Below are 17,823 nucleotides of genomic sequence, written 5' to 3'. Positions count from 1 at the left end.
TCTGATTTGATCACATGTGATTCTAACCACTCTGTGGACTCTGTGCAACCTCCTTTAAATTTTTCTTTGCAGTACTGGAGCGCTCATCCTTGCCAATAAATTGCTCTGCCCAACGCCTGTGTAACACTCTCGTGTTTTGTTTTATTTTTGCTTTGGGCAGCTCAAGTCATGAGAGTTGGAGCCGACCGACAGGCTAAAGCTCAAAATACTGCATGGCACTTTGCAGCAAAATGTGGCATAGAGTCGCAAGATCTTCTGCGGGGTTTTTTCTTCGGGTTATTCAGGCTTACAGATGAGCACAACATCGTGTTAGTGGCTGCTTGCATAGCAGTAATTCAGCGATTTGAATTCCATCTTGGCTGCTGCCTTGAGAGATGCAAAGCAGTCTGTGAGTTTTAATATAGTGAAAGGACTTAAAAGCACATGCATAGAGATGTCTTTGTACGCATGTGTTATAATCAGAGAAAACTATGTCTTTCTTTCTCTCTCTGCTAATTTTTCCAGGTATGACATCCACCACTTGAACAAGGCCACCTCGCCTGTTCCAGCATCCCTTAGGTGGTGAACTGGCTCAAGTGGCGTTTCTGATCCTCGCACCAGATGCTGTCTCACCTCCATCACAGGCAGGCTCTTTATTCAGTGACGCCTGAAATTAGATGGTGCACATTTAAGGCGAATGGAAATTTTGGTGGTGAAATTGGCACTGGGGTGTTTGTTGCCAGTCACCGAGGCTATGGCAGCGTGAAGAGAAGCACACTGTGGATTTTCTAATAATTCAGAACCAAATGGCTCTTTTGAGAGTACAAAATTTTCTTCATTCAACCCAGTTTCCAGCAATAAGTTTCTGCGTGTGTGCCGCCGTGCAGCCAGTCGTGCGTGAGGCAATCCTTTGTCTGTGAGTGAATTCACCATCGCCAAAACCAACATATGCTCTTGCATACAGCGATGCTCCTCGTGACCAAGCTGTTGTCTTGTCAGAGATAAGGGATCTGTAAAGAAGAGTGGCACTGAGGAGTGGAGGTTGTGCGGTCTGCCTCTTACTCAGGGTAAGTAAAGTGGCAAACAAGACTTATCAGTGTACTTTTTCCCACTCTTTTTATTTTGCTCAGCATCTTTTTCCCTCCTGTTTCACTATTGCCCTTTCCCTCCTGCTTCTGAGCAGCTCCTCATTTCCTTCTTTCCTCACCCCCCTCTCGTGCTCCTTTCATTGCTGCAGCCCACCCTGCTCCGAGCTTTAATGGTACATGCCATTAGAAAGCCCGTCTCTGGAAGGGAGGAGGGGGGAGGGTGGTCTCAGCCTCAGCTAAGAGGCTACTTTAGTCTCCCAACATAAGCACATTCACAGATGTCCCTGAACGGGCAGAGTCTCCTCACCCATCACGACAGAGCAGCCCGCTCCTGTGTGAAGCGACGAGCCGTGGACAGAGAGGAACGCAGAGGGATAAAAAGCGAGGTAGTGAGAACGAGGGCGGGAGGGAGAGCAGGAGAAAGAAGAGGTGAAGAGCCACAGAGCAAAAAGAAATACATCGCTGTCACTCTGACGTCTCCCCCCCGTGCTCCCTGTTTTGGTGTGAATGCAAGAAGAGGAGAAGGGGGGAAAGGGGGAGGAAAATAAATCCCGGGAGCTTGAGTCGACTCTTTGCTTTATATTCCCATCTTTTTTTTCCTTTCTTTCTTTTTTTTTTCTATCTCCATCATCCAAGGCATGACGGCGAGTTTCAGCTGGCACTGCAGAATATAAGAAAGGGATGCTTTTTGAATGCCGCTTCTCTTCTGACAAGGGACAAGGAAGAGCGAAAGAGGGACAATAAACAGGATTTCTAGATTGATTGGGAGTCCCTATGCCGTATGCACTGGAATAGCAGGGTTGCTCTGAAGTCTTTCAATGAGGTAAAAAAATAAAAATAAAAATAAGATTATCTTTCTGTTTTCTGTGCGCCCGATTGGCTGTCATGGTCAGATATACATCTGAGAGGCACTTGAAAGCATGCACGTAGAAGCTTGACAGAGATAAACCCATTTCCATGCCGATCAGGTCTGGAACAGCAGTAGGGAGATTGCCATCTTTGTCCCTGGGTCGCCGTGAACAGCGGCACGCTGGAAGTGACAGGGAGAATCTATTCGTGTTGCATGCCGCAGAGAGGCAGTGTGAGCAGGCTTTCTCTCTCAGGAGAAGAGTCTCGGTCGCCCTGATGAAAGGAATTGCTGATAATCCTCATGATGAGCATTTGAGTGCTGAAAGAGCAGAAGGGCAAGGAGAGATTTTCTCTCAACCAGAAGTGCCGCCACACACGGTCTGACTGGAATTTAGAGTCAGCTGGCAAATGGAAACATAAATTTACTGTGTATATATATATATATATATATAGAGAGAGATAGATAGATAGATATAGATAGATATAGATAGATAGATATAGATATTAAAAGGTCTAGTGAACAATATACATCCCCCATGAAGAGTATAAAAGAAGAGTTGGTAATGGAACAAGATGCTGTTTTCAAAAAAGCAAAGTCCAAGCACTTTCACTTGTTACCCTGGGGAGCTATACACTCCCTTCTAGACAGAAAATAACAACTTGTCCACACCACTGAACAAAAAAAGAGCATTGGCTTGAGAAAAGGGAAGCTTGAGTTAACTGGGCTGTATGTTCTTTTTTGTGACACCCAGCCAGGAAACTCCCAGCTCTTTGAGAAAAATGTAACACTTGCTCTCTCGGCCAGCACAGGTGCTCGACAAACATGTGCATGCAGAGAATAACTGTACTGTATGTATGCTGTCATTATATATTGTGGGTTTGGGTGATGATTGTGATTATTAGATGTTTGTGTGTGTACATAATTTGAAAGGTGCAGAAAATAGTGCTCCATCATGGGGAAGAGGGAAAGAGAGTGCAAATTTGGAGTGTGTATTGGTAATATCAATATTGCAGGGTTCAGTGCTTACTTACATGTGTTTGCTGCAGGTTAGCTGGGAGTTCTTAGCCTACTAACAGAAGTGGAAAATCTTGCGCCATGTGGTTACAGGTCTGGAGGTCTGGGCTGTAGTCCTGAGTCCTTAGTCATGTGTCAAGACACATCAAGTTGTCTGTCCCTGGAAGTTCTGACTGGTACATTCACGGCATCCTCACACCCATCATGAATTCATTCATATTGGGCAAATATGCTTTCTCTCAGGCTCATATTAAAAACAAAAAACAAAAAAGTGACAGATTCGAAGAAATAAACAGTCCAAAATAAGTTGTTACACTTTGCTCCCTGTCTGATTTGGTGGAGTAATTTTTATAGTCTTTTTTTCAGCTAAGTGGTGTATTTATGTGCATTTGCAACATTAAATGAGAAATGAACCCAAAGCTGTGGTCGCTCAAAGGACAGTGTTTCTATTAGCCATGCTTAGACATACAGTTACAACACGGAAATATAGGCAAGTGTATAGCTCTGTTTCTCCACTTAATCTGTGTCACTGTCTGCATACATGACTGCAGCAACACCTGGTGCCTCTCTTTCCATTTTGTACAGTACGGTGGGCTAATGCTGACATGCAGTGAACCTGTGCATATTTGCTCCCAGCTGTTTCTCACACGGGTGTCGGGATGCTCGTGTAGCGCACATCTCCCTGACTGTGTATATATGAAGTCTCAGCTCAGTCTGGCAATGTCAGCAAATAGCATCCGTATTTCATTTATGGAAGCGGACGGCTTGTCATTTCGGTCTGTGTTCAAGGTTGCCCCCTCTTTGGCCACACAATACACAAAGCGCTCAGAGGCCAGAAATAAACACAAACACCGCCACCTTCCACCTGCCACCATAGCTCATGGTTTACAGGACAGAGCAGAACAGAGTCAGATAGGTTTTACAAATCTACTCCTCTGGATTTATTTCCTATTTTTTTATAAAAACCTTTTACCACAATTACATATAAATCAAAATTATTTTTGTTCTGCGACGCTATAAAGCCAAAATTTCAATATTTTCCCTGACTATCCAGTTTCCTTTATAGCAGTAATAGAATGGCCTGAAAGCCTCTTTTTCTCACCGTCTTCCAGAAGGTTGTAAAACCTTCTATGTAGAGTGCTAATTGGTAATGTAAACACTCAAATTTCTTTATTAGTAAACCTTTTCACTGGATAATAAACCTTGAAATGTTCAGAAATAAATGTCAGGAGCTCAGAAACAAAGGTTTTGAAATCCATATCACCAAACTTAGCCGTCTCCACACAATGGCCCTCATTTACTAACAGTGCGTATGCACAAATCTGTGCGTAAATGGTGCGTACAAACATTTCCATGCAGACATTAGCAAATGATTACAGCAGCATATTATCACATTTTTAACAGCACTGCTTTAATGTAAAGCGGCAGCAGATTTTTTTTAAACAGTGAGGACTTCAGAATAAAAGTCACTATAATTAACATATAATACACTATAGCGCCACTATCCACAATCTTAAAGAGGTGCAGGTGTTGAATGTCCATGTGGAATACACATGTTCATCAGCAGCAGCTCAGCAGCATTTCACACCTCATTGCGCGGCGTAATAATATGTATGAAACCTGACAAGACGGAGGGATTAGACTTTGAACAAATGTTTTGAGAGCTATTGAGACAAAACCGCGGAGGTTCAGAAACAGAGAGCACCACGTGGGTGGATGCCAAGCAAGTCTACCTACACTGAGAGCTTGCAGATAAAGGTTTTGGAGCTGGACAACTTTCATTTATGTTTGATGTCTGTTGGGAGTGTGTTGTAGGTTTCTCTTTGAAGGTAACCAAGCTCCTCTGAAGATTCAGTCATGGAGCTGCCCAGCCTTGGGCAACGGAGGGGTAAAGCAGTACGTGACAGTACATTGTCTTTATCACAAAGGACAGTGTATATGGCTTAACAAAGTCTAAAGCAGCCAGTATGTGTCTGTACAGAGTAGTATACTGTTCCCCATAAATCTCAATGATCATGAAAATAAAATAGATGAAAAAAATCAGACTGTTTGCCAGAAGGCTTTGTCACCTCTGCTTGCAAATATCACACACTGTCGTGAGCAAATACAACACCAAAATGTGTGCCTGTATTTCACATTTACATTGAAAAATGAAACTGCCTCAAAGTACTAGTATTACACCAGAAAGCGATGTTTATTACTTATGAATGATGAAGAAGAAACTGACTTTCTGCCTATTTTTTATGAAAAACACCTGTTAATTCCTTTCATTCATTTTGTGCCCCCCTGCATCAACACCAATTATCCACTTTATTAAAACATTATTTTGCACCAGGAACAGAGAGTGTGTTGATTTTTTTTTTTTTTAAACCCATCTTTATCTTCCACCCCTGTCTCTAAGTGTTCATGGTGAGAAAGCTGGGTAAGGATGAATGGAAGACAGATGAGATTTAGACTTGATTCAAGGTTCTTTGTTATATAAATATTTGTTTCTTAGCACTGTATGTAAAAGCTCAGTCTGGGCAACAGTGTCAAAAGCTGAACTTTTAATTGTATGAAAACAAATGATGGCACGGTCTGAATATGGCCCAAGGCAGTAGGTGGGGAGGGCGGGCTAAAAAACATGCCCTTTGTAATGAACAAGCATAGAAGCGAAGTAAAAGCAAAATGACAACTAAAAACAATCTGCTGGGCCTTGCAGCAGTGTTGTTGTACCTCAGCGGATTACACTCCACGGGGCACTTAAAATCTGTCTGGCTGCCCATTAAGACAGCCACTATCCTGGCTCATTAATGTCCTGCAGAGAAATTAGAATAAACGGTGCTCTACAGACTCACGTTGGCAGAGGCTCTCTGCCTTCTCTCCAGCAGCTTTTCTCCCTCCAGGGACAGCAGTTGTTTGCCCGCGGTACACCAGAGTAGCTTGGAGTGACCAGCAACACCAAATAATTAGATGCTCCACTCCTCCAAATGGCTGTAGCTGTTGAATTCATCCTGACTTGTTACAGCTATTTCAGGGACGATGCCAAATATAATCACTGTGTAGGATACCAACACTCACTTCAATGGGAAAATTGGGTTTGAAAAGCAAAGATTATAAGAAGAGGTTGGGATCTTGAAAGTAGCGAGCGATGACGCTCATAATCAAGTGCATTAAAGTCAAAGGAAAAGAGTGCCTGGAGGGGGACTAGATTAAGTTCTTCTTGTTTTTTGTTTTTCTGAGCAAGTTTTAGCATTTTTTAACAAGTGTTTAAATCTCCTGAAAGGTTATTGCTTCATAGCTTCTTACTTCTTACTTTTAAATTGCAGTTATGAACAAAAAAAAGGGGAAAAAATATATTAGATACCATAATTTGTCAGGTGGAAACCATTGCATCCTGTCAAATACATCACTATTCCTCAGGCCAAGGGAGGAGACCCTCAGCTTTGGTTGTTCTTTTTGTTGCTGCTGCCATGTTCTTGCGTTATAAATGCATCCCGCCACTAGATGCCTCGTTCACTAAATCAATGTCAAATGAAAATAAATCTGTTTTTTTTTCTTCTTCTTCTTTTTCATTTTAAACCAACAAAAGAAAATCAATGTGTCAGTTCAATAAACTACACAAGTATGTTTCTCTTCTTGCCGTATTGCCGCGGGGAAATGAATTCAAATTTTTCAACGAAAAAAAAAAGAAAGAAAGAAATGTGACATTTTACCAGCTTCAGCTAACGTGTTTATTTCGCATACGCTGAACAAGTTGGTCTGATCATTAATCAAATGAGCAACGGGGATTTGCTGCTTTGGCTTGTAATGCTGTTTACCAGTTTAATCAGTAATGCTGCACGATTCAAATAAGTTTACCCTTTTTCTTAATTATTTTGTTCTTGTATAATCTCATTATGTGTATTTGTGGCTAACCATAGTCCCTGGGGGAAGTTCTGCTGTTTTAGAAAAAAAAAGAAGGGAGAGAAGCTATTAGAGACAGCTGGCAGTGTGGTATCAGTTGTGTTCACATTCATCGGGCATGCTGTAGATTAGGAGCAGAGATGCTACCGGAGGCATATCGTATGTGCAGTCGCATACTCTATGCACAGGCACACAAAGCCACACACAGTCTACAATATCTGCAAGCACAAACAATAAAGCTTTCCCTCCCCCTATTGTCGAATCCTATTCTGCTAAATAGTGACCAAGTATAGGGTGGAAAACACTTTTTTTTTTTTTTTATCCCTTTTTTTCTCTGTCTCAACCCATCTTAATATACTTTCATTGGGTGCATAAGCGAGGAGGGAGAGCCTCTTTGTGTCCTTCATGGCAAAATGAGCTTAACCTATAATCAGCGTGGTGGAGATGGCACAGCTCGAGTATCGCGGGGAGCGTTCGGCCCAGAGGTGGGAGCTTTTGCATGAAGCCAGCTGTGAGGCTATAGTATAGTTCCCTGCCTTAATAGTAGGTGTCTGAGATCAGGGGGGGCTGAGATGATCATTTCACATGATGACAGGGGTTTTCCCTTATCACGAACATGTCCACACAATGATAATGTGACCTGACAGTGCTGGTGATCACTGTGGGCGAGGTCTGTTGGTGCTGGTTAGAATGGAGTATTTCCGAGGGTCTACGCAGGCATCACACAAACACACACACACATAACATATAGTTTTGAATATTTTATGCGTGTGCCAACTTGGAGATCATTCCTGATGTTTTTTGTGTTTTTTTTAGTAAGGAGTCTGTTCACAGCTATCAACACCAAATATAAATGTCTGACTGAGTCTTCTTTGCCTTTTTTTGTGCGTTTGTTTCTTTGTTGTTGTTGTTTTTTTCTTTATTCGCCTGATAAAAATCCAGCTCCTACTTGTGGTTGCAGCTGTTTATACTTACAAATTAAGCAACAGTGATGGCGAGCACACAGCACAATAACATATTCCCAGGCACAAACGAGCTCTCTCAATTACCCTCTCGAGAAAATTCTAGAGGCTTTGACGTAAATCCCTCAGCTTTAACTGCAATAAGCATCCGTCCACCTCTCCAAGGGGAAAGGATCACCTTTTGAACATGCTGAGAGATTATTGCAGTGAACACATGGACACATTTATGAACCTCAGCCAGCTGCAGCCAACAAATGCAATGCAATGAAAAAAAGTGGTCTACCCATGAAAAAGAGATTGTGCTATTTCTCAGAAGCAGTATGAATAAAGAATGTGCTTCATATAATCAATATTGGTATTTATAGAACAACGTCTATTCAGCATAAAACTTCTAATTGACTACTAATTGACATAATGGATGGGTAATAATATGAGTAAAGCTGACAGCTGAGACATGGCATAGACTAATTTGCTTTCTGCTTAACCCTGATTAACTGCTCACCTCAAAGCGGGCTTACACCAAAAAAAGAAAAGGCATCTTTCTAAGCTGATTAGGATGTATTTTGACCTCTTACATGTTACATTGTTAAACACGCCTTGCAGGTAAACTGACATTTTGATGGAGGTTTTTCTCTGATTCTCTGAGTTTTCCACTGATCTTTACTTTGTAATGCAAAAACAGTTTGTTTTCAACAAATCAGCAACTTTGGTTATTCTTGTTTTTGTTGTAGGTGGATTCTATACTCAGTCTGTGTTCCCATCTGTGGCCAGATCTGTGATCTTTGAAGGTGTTCAGCTTCATCCAGAATAACTCCTGATATCTCACCTTTGTTACCAGCTATACAGGAGCCAAGACTAGCATCTTGCACTTTTCCTCTTTCGTGGTGCATTGTGTAAATATTGAGATGCTATGCACTCGACGAAAAATAAATAAATTGCTCTTTGGTAAGCAGGTCCTTGATGTGTTTTGAGAAATCATTGTTAGAATTAACGATGGTGCTAGACGTGAGAATTCATCAGTAGGCTGCATCTCATTTGTGCTGAGCTCCATTCATAATGTTATTAAGAAACTGGATGTTTGACAGACAGAGACTGTGTTTCTCTATCATGTTATTGACTTACCTGAGACCAGTCGCAGCAGATGGTTGCTTGTCTCTGAGCCTGGTTCTACTAAAGGTTTCTTCCTGTTAGAAGGGTGTTTTTCCTTCCCACTGTTGCCAGGTACTTGCCCATATTTGGTCGTCTGATTGCTGAGGCTTTCTTACCATCACTGTGGGCTCTTTACCTTACAACATAATGCACCTTCGAGTGACTATTGTTGCTATGTGACTATTTGGTGCTATGTAAATAAAAGTGAATTCAACTGACTTGACATGTTGCCAGTTAAACTAATAAGCTACACCACCTATTTTTACAGACATTTTTTGGTCCCTGTTGCAACCTTTTTGAGACATCAAACTTAAAAATGGCCTTATCGTTTTCTCAACAAAATAAATTCTCTCAGCTTAAACATTTAATATGTTTTATGAGTTTCATTTTAAGTGAAATATAGGCTTTATGAGATTTGCTAATCTCAATCTATTGTCACTTCCATACCAACGTTTTTGGAATTGGGCTTGAAAATATAAACACTTAATATTCACTAAGTAAAAAATAAAATAAAATAAATCTTTGAGTCACGCTGTTGTGATTGGCAAATACTTTCCTTAAACTACACCCCTGCAGATTCTGTTCACAGAAGGCGGCCATATTAACACCTGCCAAAGCAGAGCTACAGTTCCTGCCACAGTACATGGAGCTGGTCTCCAGGACCACATTTTGCAATGACACACACACAGACAGACTTACAAGGTGAGAACAATGCCAGCCTCACTACTACAGTTCATAATAAACTGACTGACCCTTTGAGGGCGTGCATGAGATTCTGTCTCTCTGTCACAGTTCACAGTGTAAGCTGCAGTTGTGGACCTTTGCAAAAACCAGCTTAGTGTGAAATAAAAAGAAATGCCAGGCTACTAGTGCGTCAATTTTCTAAATGATTTTCTAGATCTGAGACCAATCGGATTTACTAATCTATCCCATGAAAACACTATTTAAAACCATGACATTCTTGTGTTTTTTGTATTTTTTATCTTTTTTTTTTTTCATTTTATCCACCAGTGCTGGATGTGCTGAACTCATTTTCTGCCATGGCGCAATCATCCTCGTCACACAGTATGAAATAGGATTGGCACAGTGAGGCCTGTCTGGTTTTCCTATTCAGAGTTACTCGAGCTAATGTATGCAGCAGTTGTGACTGTTTTGACTTAGTGAGACGGATAAACACTCCTTTACAACCGGGAATTGCTCTAGATTAAATATTAATGAATGTTTCTTCCGTGTGTGAGAAATTTACATATGAAGACCAGCAATATCAAGCAAGATGGACCAAAAGTGATTAAATTCATCGTTTTTGATTTCACTGTTAAATTAGGTTTGTTATGATGGACCTTTAGAGGAACTATTTGAAAATATGCCCACTTTAAGAAGTCGGGGTGACATGAGTGAGAGGAAGAAGGATTTCATGTTCCAAAAAAACACTGCCTTATGCATAACGAGGAGTGAGACATGACAGGCCTCAACTAGCCTGTTGTTATTGTTCTAGTTGACGTGACTGCGTGGCATTTCATGTGCAGTGGGTGCCAATTACATCCCACTGGCAATCAATGCAAAGTGTCCCCGCTGCCGCTGATATACTATTAAAATGTGGGTTTGAACCACTTTAGTAAGTTTACTTTGCGTATGAAATATCGTCTCTGTTGTTGCTTTTGGCATCTGTGGATGAGAGGCCCGCTTTGAGGTGACGTGCTTTTTGCGACTAATTGTTACGATCAAGTTAAAGTCAAAATTTGAAAAGGACGAGCTGACCCGTTGGAGCGTCTTTTCATTTATCACCTTCTCTGCTCTGGGCTTCAATTTTTGAGCTTAATAAGAGCAGGGAGCAGCAAGTCTGACCGGCGTTAATTTGCTAAGCTTCTCAGCTATAAGAGTTAATTACCGTGAACAAACTGTGAAATACAGATACAAAATAAAGAGCTTAAACTGTTCATGCTTGTAATCATTTCCATAATCATTTCATAAGTGTTAAGTCTCTCTGCCAAAGAAGACTGGCACATTATGAAACGCGTGGACTTCAACGACAGCAGGCTTTCAAGGTCTATATTTCAGAACATGGAGAACGTCAACAGATGCCGAGTCTAATTTCTCTGTACTTAATGCTAACTAAGTTGTAGTTTTTATTTGCAGTCCTGAGGGCTGCTGCGTGGTGCCCCTTAGGCTACAGCTACGGAGCTTGTCCGTACCATCTGACTGCAGATATGATGGCCATGAATATTATCATTATCACTTAAAACATATCCAGAAATTACTAGAGCAGAAACTGAGCAATGACTTGTGCAGTCATGGTGCACAATTTGCACTTTATTTCAGCATGGGCATTCATGGCACTTCATAGCATGGCCTTGATGTTCATTTTACTGTAAGGTCAGCATTTAAAAGGCACAATCTGTAATATAACTATGGGAACCACTTATAACGCATTTTCATGCTGCTTTTGGATGATCACTAAAAGCAGCTGGGCTTTGAGACATTATAATCACAGACAATGTGAAAAAAGTGGACTGAAAGGGTAGCTAGAATTAATGTCATATATGGATTGTTACAATTTTCAGTAGAAAATGAGGGTCTATTGAAAAATAAACACATCCTAATGCATCTTTGTCACTGACCTGACCTGAGAGTAATGCATTGCAGGGTGGAACACACTGTCATCAAGTTTAGCCGTCTCCCTGTAAGGCAGGTGATTTCTGAATGACTTATCCAGTTGTGTTCTTAACAGATCAATAGAGCAGTGCACTGAGGGACCTATTATACTGTTTCCTCTTTAGATTCCAGCGCAGTTTGAGAGGATCTCAATGAGAATGAATCAGCACTGTAGTCCTTTTTGTTCCCGTGAGAGACTCTGAGAAATATCTTATTCATGTCTACCTCATCTTTGCAAAAGTACAGGGGGAATGGAGCAAAAGAATGCTAGACAAGCTTTCTGTAAATTGTTACTGTGTAGATAAAGTGGTAGTTGCATTAAATGCCATCTAGGTATCTCTGACAGCGTAATAATTGTTTGTGCTGCCTGATGACGCACCCGTGTGAACGTGCGGTGTGTCCAAAATGCTGCGCGCTGATCAAAGTGGCTGTGTGAACATTTTCAAACGTGGAACTTGATGCCCGGCCTCAGGCGGAGCCCAGCTGGAACCCGCCTCAGCTATGTGGTGTCCAGTAATCTCGCATCTGTTCTCCTGATACGATTTATGTACACAAATCTATATGGGAATGTCTGTTTCTACTATTCATATATGTTAAATTAGCAGTAAACTGTGGTATAATGTGCTCTCATTAAGCATAGCAAATTTAATTTTAGCTCAGTGTCTTTGTTATTGAATGAAAACAACACTAGGCAACATGAAAGCTCATCATTGCAGCAACACAAATGCACCCGCAGCGAGCACCTTATCAGTTAAAGTGAGTCTGTGTGTATGCATGTCCTTTGTTTTTTACTTCCATAGACACAAATTCTGTAATTTGAATGAATGCCAATAGGCTGTGCGTGGCTACAAGCTGCTCAGTTTAGCATTATTGGTAGGCGCAACTGAACAGAACAATGTTCACACTGATGGAAGGAGTCGAGTTATAATATGCAGTGGGTTGGAGGCCCGAAACGAATGCCCTTGTGTGATTGATTACGCGCTACAAGCTAATGAGATAAACAGAGTCTGAATCGATTCAGCCGAGGTGGAATCATGCCAGAGGGGCATATGCAGCCATGTGCAATGACTCTATTGACACGCTCATATTCAAAGGATCGGTGAAAGAAACCAAGCTCCGGTTTCAGCTGGGAAGAGAGCTGTGTCCTCTTCCACTGCACGGAGCTGCTTTATACCCAGCACTGCAATAAGGGTTATTGTGGTCAATTCAAACACTCACGATGAGATCTGACAAGCTAGATACTTACTGCTAAACAACCACTGTTAAGGAAACCTTTTTTCAAAAACAGACAAGAAAATGGCATTGTAACAGGCCACCTAGAATTAGCAGATGGCAGAGAATCTTCTACTTTAGATGGTGACAAAGCCTAACAGCAGTTTACAAGTGTGAACAACCATCAGCATGGGAACTATTTTCTGTAGCTGCTGCAGTTTTGGCTCATTGGCCAGTGATAGATATTCCAACTACTGAGGTTGACCAATTAAAGCTTTATGTTTCAACAAGACAACTAGGGGAGGATAAAAACGGCTGGGCCGGGCACCTGTGAGTGCCTTTCCAGGAGCTAAATGCTGAGCGTGTTTAAGGCGGTGAATTAGAAACATTGAGTCCAGAGACAAACTATTTCATATAATTGTGGTCACGCGTGAGATACTTTGTAAGGTTCAAAAGAAGCTAAATACTTGTTTGTCCCACTCCCTGGGGCTTGACCTTACACACCAATATTCCAACATGAGTTGTATTTTTCCATGTTGCATCTTAATTTCTATCAGCACGGACAGCGTTTGAAACACAGATCGAGCATGGTGGATTTTAAGCCTTTTCACGCTCTCCGATAAGCACGACTGCAGGGAAATACGACCAAACTCCTAGAAGGGCATTCACAGGGGGCGTGTTCACTTGACTGCTTTACGATTCTGTCACTAAAAGTCTTGTCTGCACACTAGAGGACACGAGGGGGAGATTCATCAGTCACCGAAAATAGGGAGTGGAAGATAAAGTACAGTAGAGTATGGCATTATTAACTTTTTTTTGCAGAGGACAAAGGGGACGGGTGTGCCAGTGTCTACGTGCCTCCAAAGGCTTAGAGGGAAAACACAAAATTTCATCAGTGTCCAAGTGCATAAAAATTAATTTGTTGTAGTGTCTGATGATAAGCCTTTAGGCAGGAAGGCAGCAGAGTGGCAGGGTTGTTACAATTCCTACACAGATGAACAGTTCAAAGAGAGAGGCTTTTTCATTTGCGTCCAGACTTTCCCCATGAGACTGACATTTCCTTTTGCCGCAAAAGATCATCTGTGTGTTTGTGTTTGGAGGTGCATTATCGTTAAAGGCTTAACATATATGTTTATGTGGCCTGTACAGTACACTTTAGAAAGGCAGGATCTCCTACATTAAACGAGGCTTAATCATTAAAAGTTAAATATGTGAAAGTGTTAAGTAGCTTAAGCATCATCACAAATGATTCTTGTTTTTTTTTTTGTTTTTTTTGCTCAGTCCTACATTTAAAACAGTGAACTCATATATAGCAACTGTAAAGTATAATACTGTTTAAACTGTAATCCTGTAGCAAGCTCTTCATTCAATTTCAAAGAAGTGTTTTTATGTTAAGTCTAGAAGGCACAGCTTAAATCTACGAGTTATGTAAGAAGCCCAAGCTTCAGCTAAAGGAATCACATGCTCTTTGTACTTTAGAAAAATGATGTAGTACACATCTCCTTCAAAAGACGCTAAACTGGCTGATTCCACGGTTCAGTGGTTGTACGGTGCAGCAGCAACAGTGATGCTAATCACCACATGACTCATGGTGATTGGCAATGTTCGAGTGAGGCCTCGATGATGCTAAATTTGAGTGTAGCAAAAATAAACAGGCTTCTGCACTACATTCAAAACTGGGAAATCAATATGGTTTCAGCCACGCCACACTGCAAATGAAAAGCATGCATGCCATGATAATGGATATGGATTCCTGCTTGTGTGGCTCATATTTCAGCACCATGCTGTGCTAAAAAATATTCATATTTAGCACTAAAGGAGATGGTTGATGGTTGTGCACAGGAGAGGAAGTGAATTTTTTTCTGGTGTGACCTCTTTTAGAATTACTGCCAAAAGAGCAGAGGAATAGTCACTTTGTGTGGCTGCAATATTCTTTTTGAGTAGACCTTTCCTTTAACCTATAACTGCTTAGCATATAGTACTGTAGGTGGGTTTAAAAGGCCACTGCCAGATCTGCCTGCTGCTGCTCTTATAATTAGTAGCGGTCAGAGGCCAGCACAGCAAACACAGAGTGGAGATGAACTTTTAGACGGCAGGTAAAATGCAGCAAGGTAGGCAAACATTACTGTATGCAGAAGAGACAGTGAGGAATCAAGGCAGAAAGAGCTACATTAGAATACATATCCTGCTGAGAGAAGTTCCATCACAGTCTTGGGATGTCTCACATTGTTTGTAACTACTAAGACACCTTGTCTGCATCAGGCGTCCTGGTGTGTCTTTCTGTTTGTGAGCCTTTGATGACGGTGTGTTTGTGTGTCTCTCAGGGTCACAGCGTTGTATTCCGGATATATTTGCTTCGTGAACAAGTTGTGGGTTTTTCTGTGGCTCTCAAGGATGATGTTACCAAGGTGATTCTGTGGTTGTCACAGGAAATATTGTCCAGCCAAGATGAATCTGGTCATAAAGAAGATACAATTTTTATTTTTTTATATATTTCACTGGGAATCATCGGATCATCTAGGATCATGTTTTCATGGCTTTATAAACTCTTATGATTTCGATCAAAGCATATAGGCTCCTTGATGTTAATGGGACGTGGGTGACTATAAACATAAGCCATCCCCACTTATATTTAACTGGCTTTAATCTAGATATGTTTTCACATTCAGATTTTAATTTAAACATTTGGTTGAATACTTTCTTTATATTGTCTGCATATTCTCAGAAATTATCACTGAAAAGCAGTGTCTGTGTTGATGGACATTAAAAGGGTTACATGGCAAGCCTAGTTAGCCTGTGATGTTAGCTTGCATAAGCAGACTACACAGCTCTGACTAGAGCCCGGCTGATAAAGGATTTTGGAGACAAAAATCCAATATTCCGATATTTCTCTGACACCATTAGCCATTTATTTTATTTGCTCTACTCCACAGCTCGGATTAGCTGATTGTTGTTTGCCGCACTCCAAACACATGTTGCAGAGTGCCCTCTGATGGACAAACTATGCAACATCAACACTCCTAACATGTCTGAAGGGTGTTTCTCCCATTTCTTCTGCACTTTTTTATTTTAATTCATGGGCCTTTGCAGATGATAGATTGAGAAATAACTAATATTAGCAGACAATCTCGGGCTGCTGACAATTGTGTTGGGCCCCAGCTATGACATGAGTCAGACAGAGTTGATGATAACAGCCAAAATCACGCTATAATCAGTCAAGCAATAAAATTAACTCCATCCAGACGCCTTTGTCACAATCCATTTTCTCTAAGATGTCCAAAAGCTGTAATATCATCCCTTGAATATTCTGCTTAATAGTTGCTGTAAAATTATAGCTTAGAAGCAGATATTCATATTCATTCACAGTCATTCTGATATGTATGAATTGTGGCTGAATATGCTGGTTTAACCTGGTCATCTCTTACTCTTACCCATTTATAATAATAATAATAATAATGCAAACATTGTCCTATACACTGTGCTGATAGGAATCAAACACATTCAGACACTGTTCTATAGTCAAACCTATGTTTAACAAAGACAAATCCACTATTTTACACATTTCATCCTTGTTTCTTTTTGGACCAAAAATTACAGCGGTGAAGTTCCACTTTCAAAATCTCATCAGCGCTCACTTCAGTGTAATTACATTTTTTTCTCCATTTGTTAAGCTCTCTCAAACAAGAACAACATGCAAGAATGCTTTATCCCACTTTAGTTCATTGATTTCCGTTTTGAGTTAAACATCAGTGTGCTTTGTTTTGTGTTAGTTTAAAGAAAATCTATGCAGATGCAAAGTTGTAGTTTTCCTGCAGAGAATCTTATTAAAACAGGTGATCAGTGCTACTAAAGAATAAAAAAAACACTTGAATAATAAAACTGCAAGCATTATGTCAAAAGCAGATAGCTTAACAGATTAAATAAACAGGCAATGGCTTCATGGGGATCGAAATAGACAGGCTTTGAGTGTGGTCTAAGGCGGTGATTACTTCAGCATCCAGATCGATTAAAATTGTCCAGATCACCAAAGTCATTTCCTGAACCAAGCAAAGGGGATGACAATTTGTTTTTTCGACCACACACGAGCAGATTTTTGTTAGTTTGTTTCGTTACTTGTTTGTGCCTGGCTTTCATCCTGAGCTTGTGTAATGAGTGATTAGGGAGGCCAAAAGGGCTAAATGTAAGAGGGTTTAACCCAGTGAAAAAAAGAAGAAAGGGTATCCTGCAAAGCCGCGTTAAGCTTCAGTTATCTGATAAACGCAGTGTGCCCAAAGTAGCTTCAAAAACCAGCTCCTCACTCGATTAAGAACAATGTAGTACTGTCCTGGCTCCATAAGGAAGGAACAAAAATAACAAACCAATCTTAGGAATACCTTGTGATTGCTGAAGTTTTATCGATTGGGTGTTAACCACTCAATCGATAAAACTCGCTCACACTTTCCTCCATTGTTGGCGGGTAGAAATAATTAGGAGTGTTAGGATCCAAACAAAATACATTTTTTCAGTACCATTGTAGCCTTGGTATACAGCTGCAAAGTGTCTAATAAATGCCACACGCATAGAGTGTGTTCACTTCTTAAAATATCAGGGGTTGTTCATGTCCACACAGAGTTGTGTATTTTTTCGGAGTTTTGATTTTCAAGTCGAAATTCAACACACAACTGACTTGGTTTAAATAATTTCCATCCTGACATTATTCCCTCTCTCGTTTAAACATAATTGCACCATCATGAATCACTTATACCTACAAAGAGCGATCAAAATATAACTAATAATAAAACTGAAGTAGCTGGGAAATGTACACCTACATCTCAATCAAGGCAATAAAATTTAATAAGCCTTTGAAACTGCAAACAGTGGTTGAATCCAAACATATTGTACAAACATGGCAAGAGATTTCGTTAATCAAAATCCCCTGATGTCAAAAGGAAGAGGGGGTGAAGAAAAAAAAATAAAAAGACAAAGACTGAAAATTTTCCTCTGGCTCAGATTAGCACACACAGCACGTAGGCCTACAGAGATACCAACACTG

General features: G+C 40.7%; 1 protein-coding gene across 3 annotated transcripts in view; it reads left to right on the top strand.

The window, feature by feature from the left end:
- Positions 1 to 1,307: 1,307 nt before the first annotated feature.
- Positions 1,308 to 17,823, top strand: part of b3gat1a (beta-1,3-glucuronyltransferase 1 (glucuronosyltransferase P) a) — an 89,262-nt gene continuing 72,746 nt past the window's right edge. For 2 of the 3 annotated variants that reach the window (XM_085429801.1, XM_085429800.1), the window contains exon 1: positions 1,308 to 1,890. The gene's annotated coding sequence lies outside the window, so the exon portion shown is untranslated. The remainder of the gene's footprint in view (positions 1,891 to 17,823) is intronic. The other variant, XM_085429802.1, reaches the window with a different exon arrangement.

This window comes from Copadichromis virginalis, linkage group LG14, assembly GCF_057382275.1.
Source record: "Copadichromis virginalis isolate Kocher_CV1m ecotype Utaka linkage group LG14, C_Virginalis_male_GT1.1, whole genome shotgun sequence".
NCBI lineage: Eukaryota > Metazoa > Chordata > Actinopteri > Cichliformes > Cichlidae > Copadichromis > Copadichromis virginalis.
This window is presented reverse-complemented; position numbering and strand designations above follow the sequence as displayed.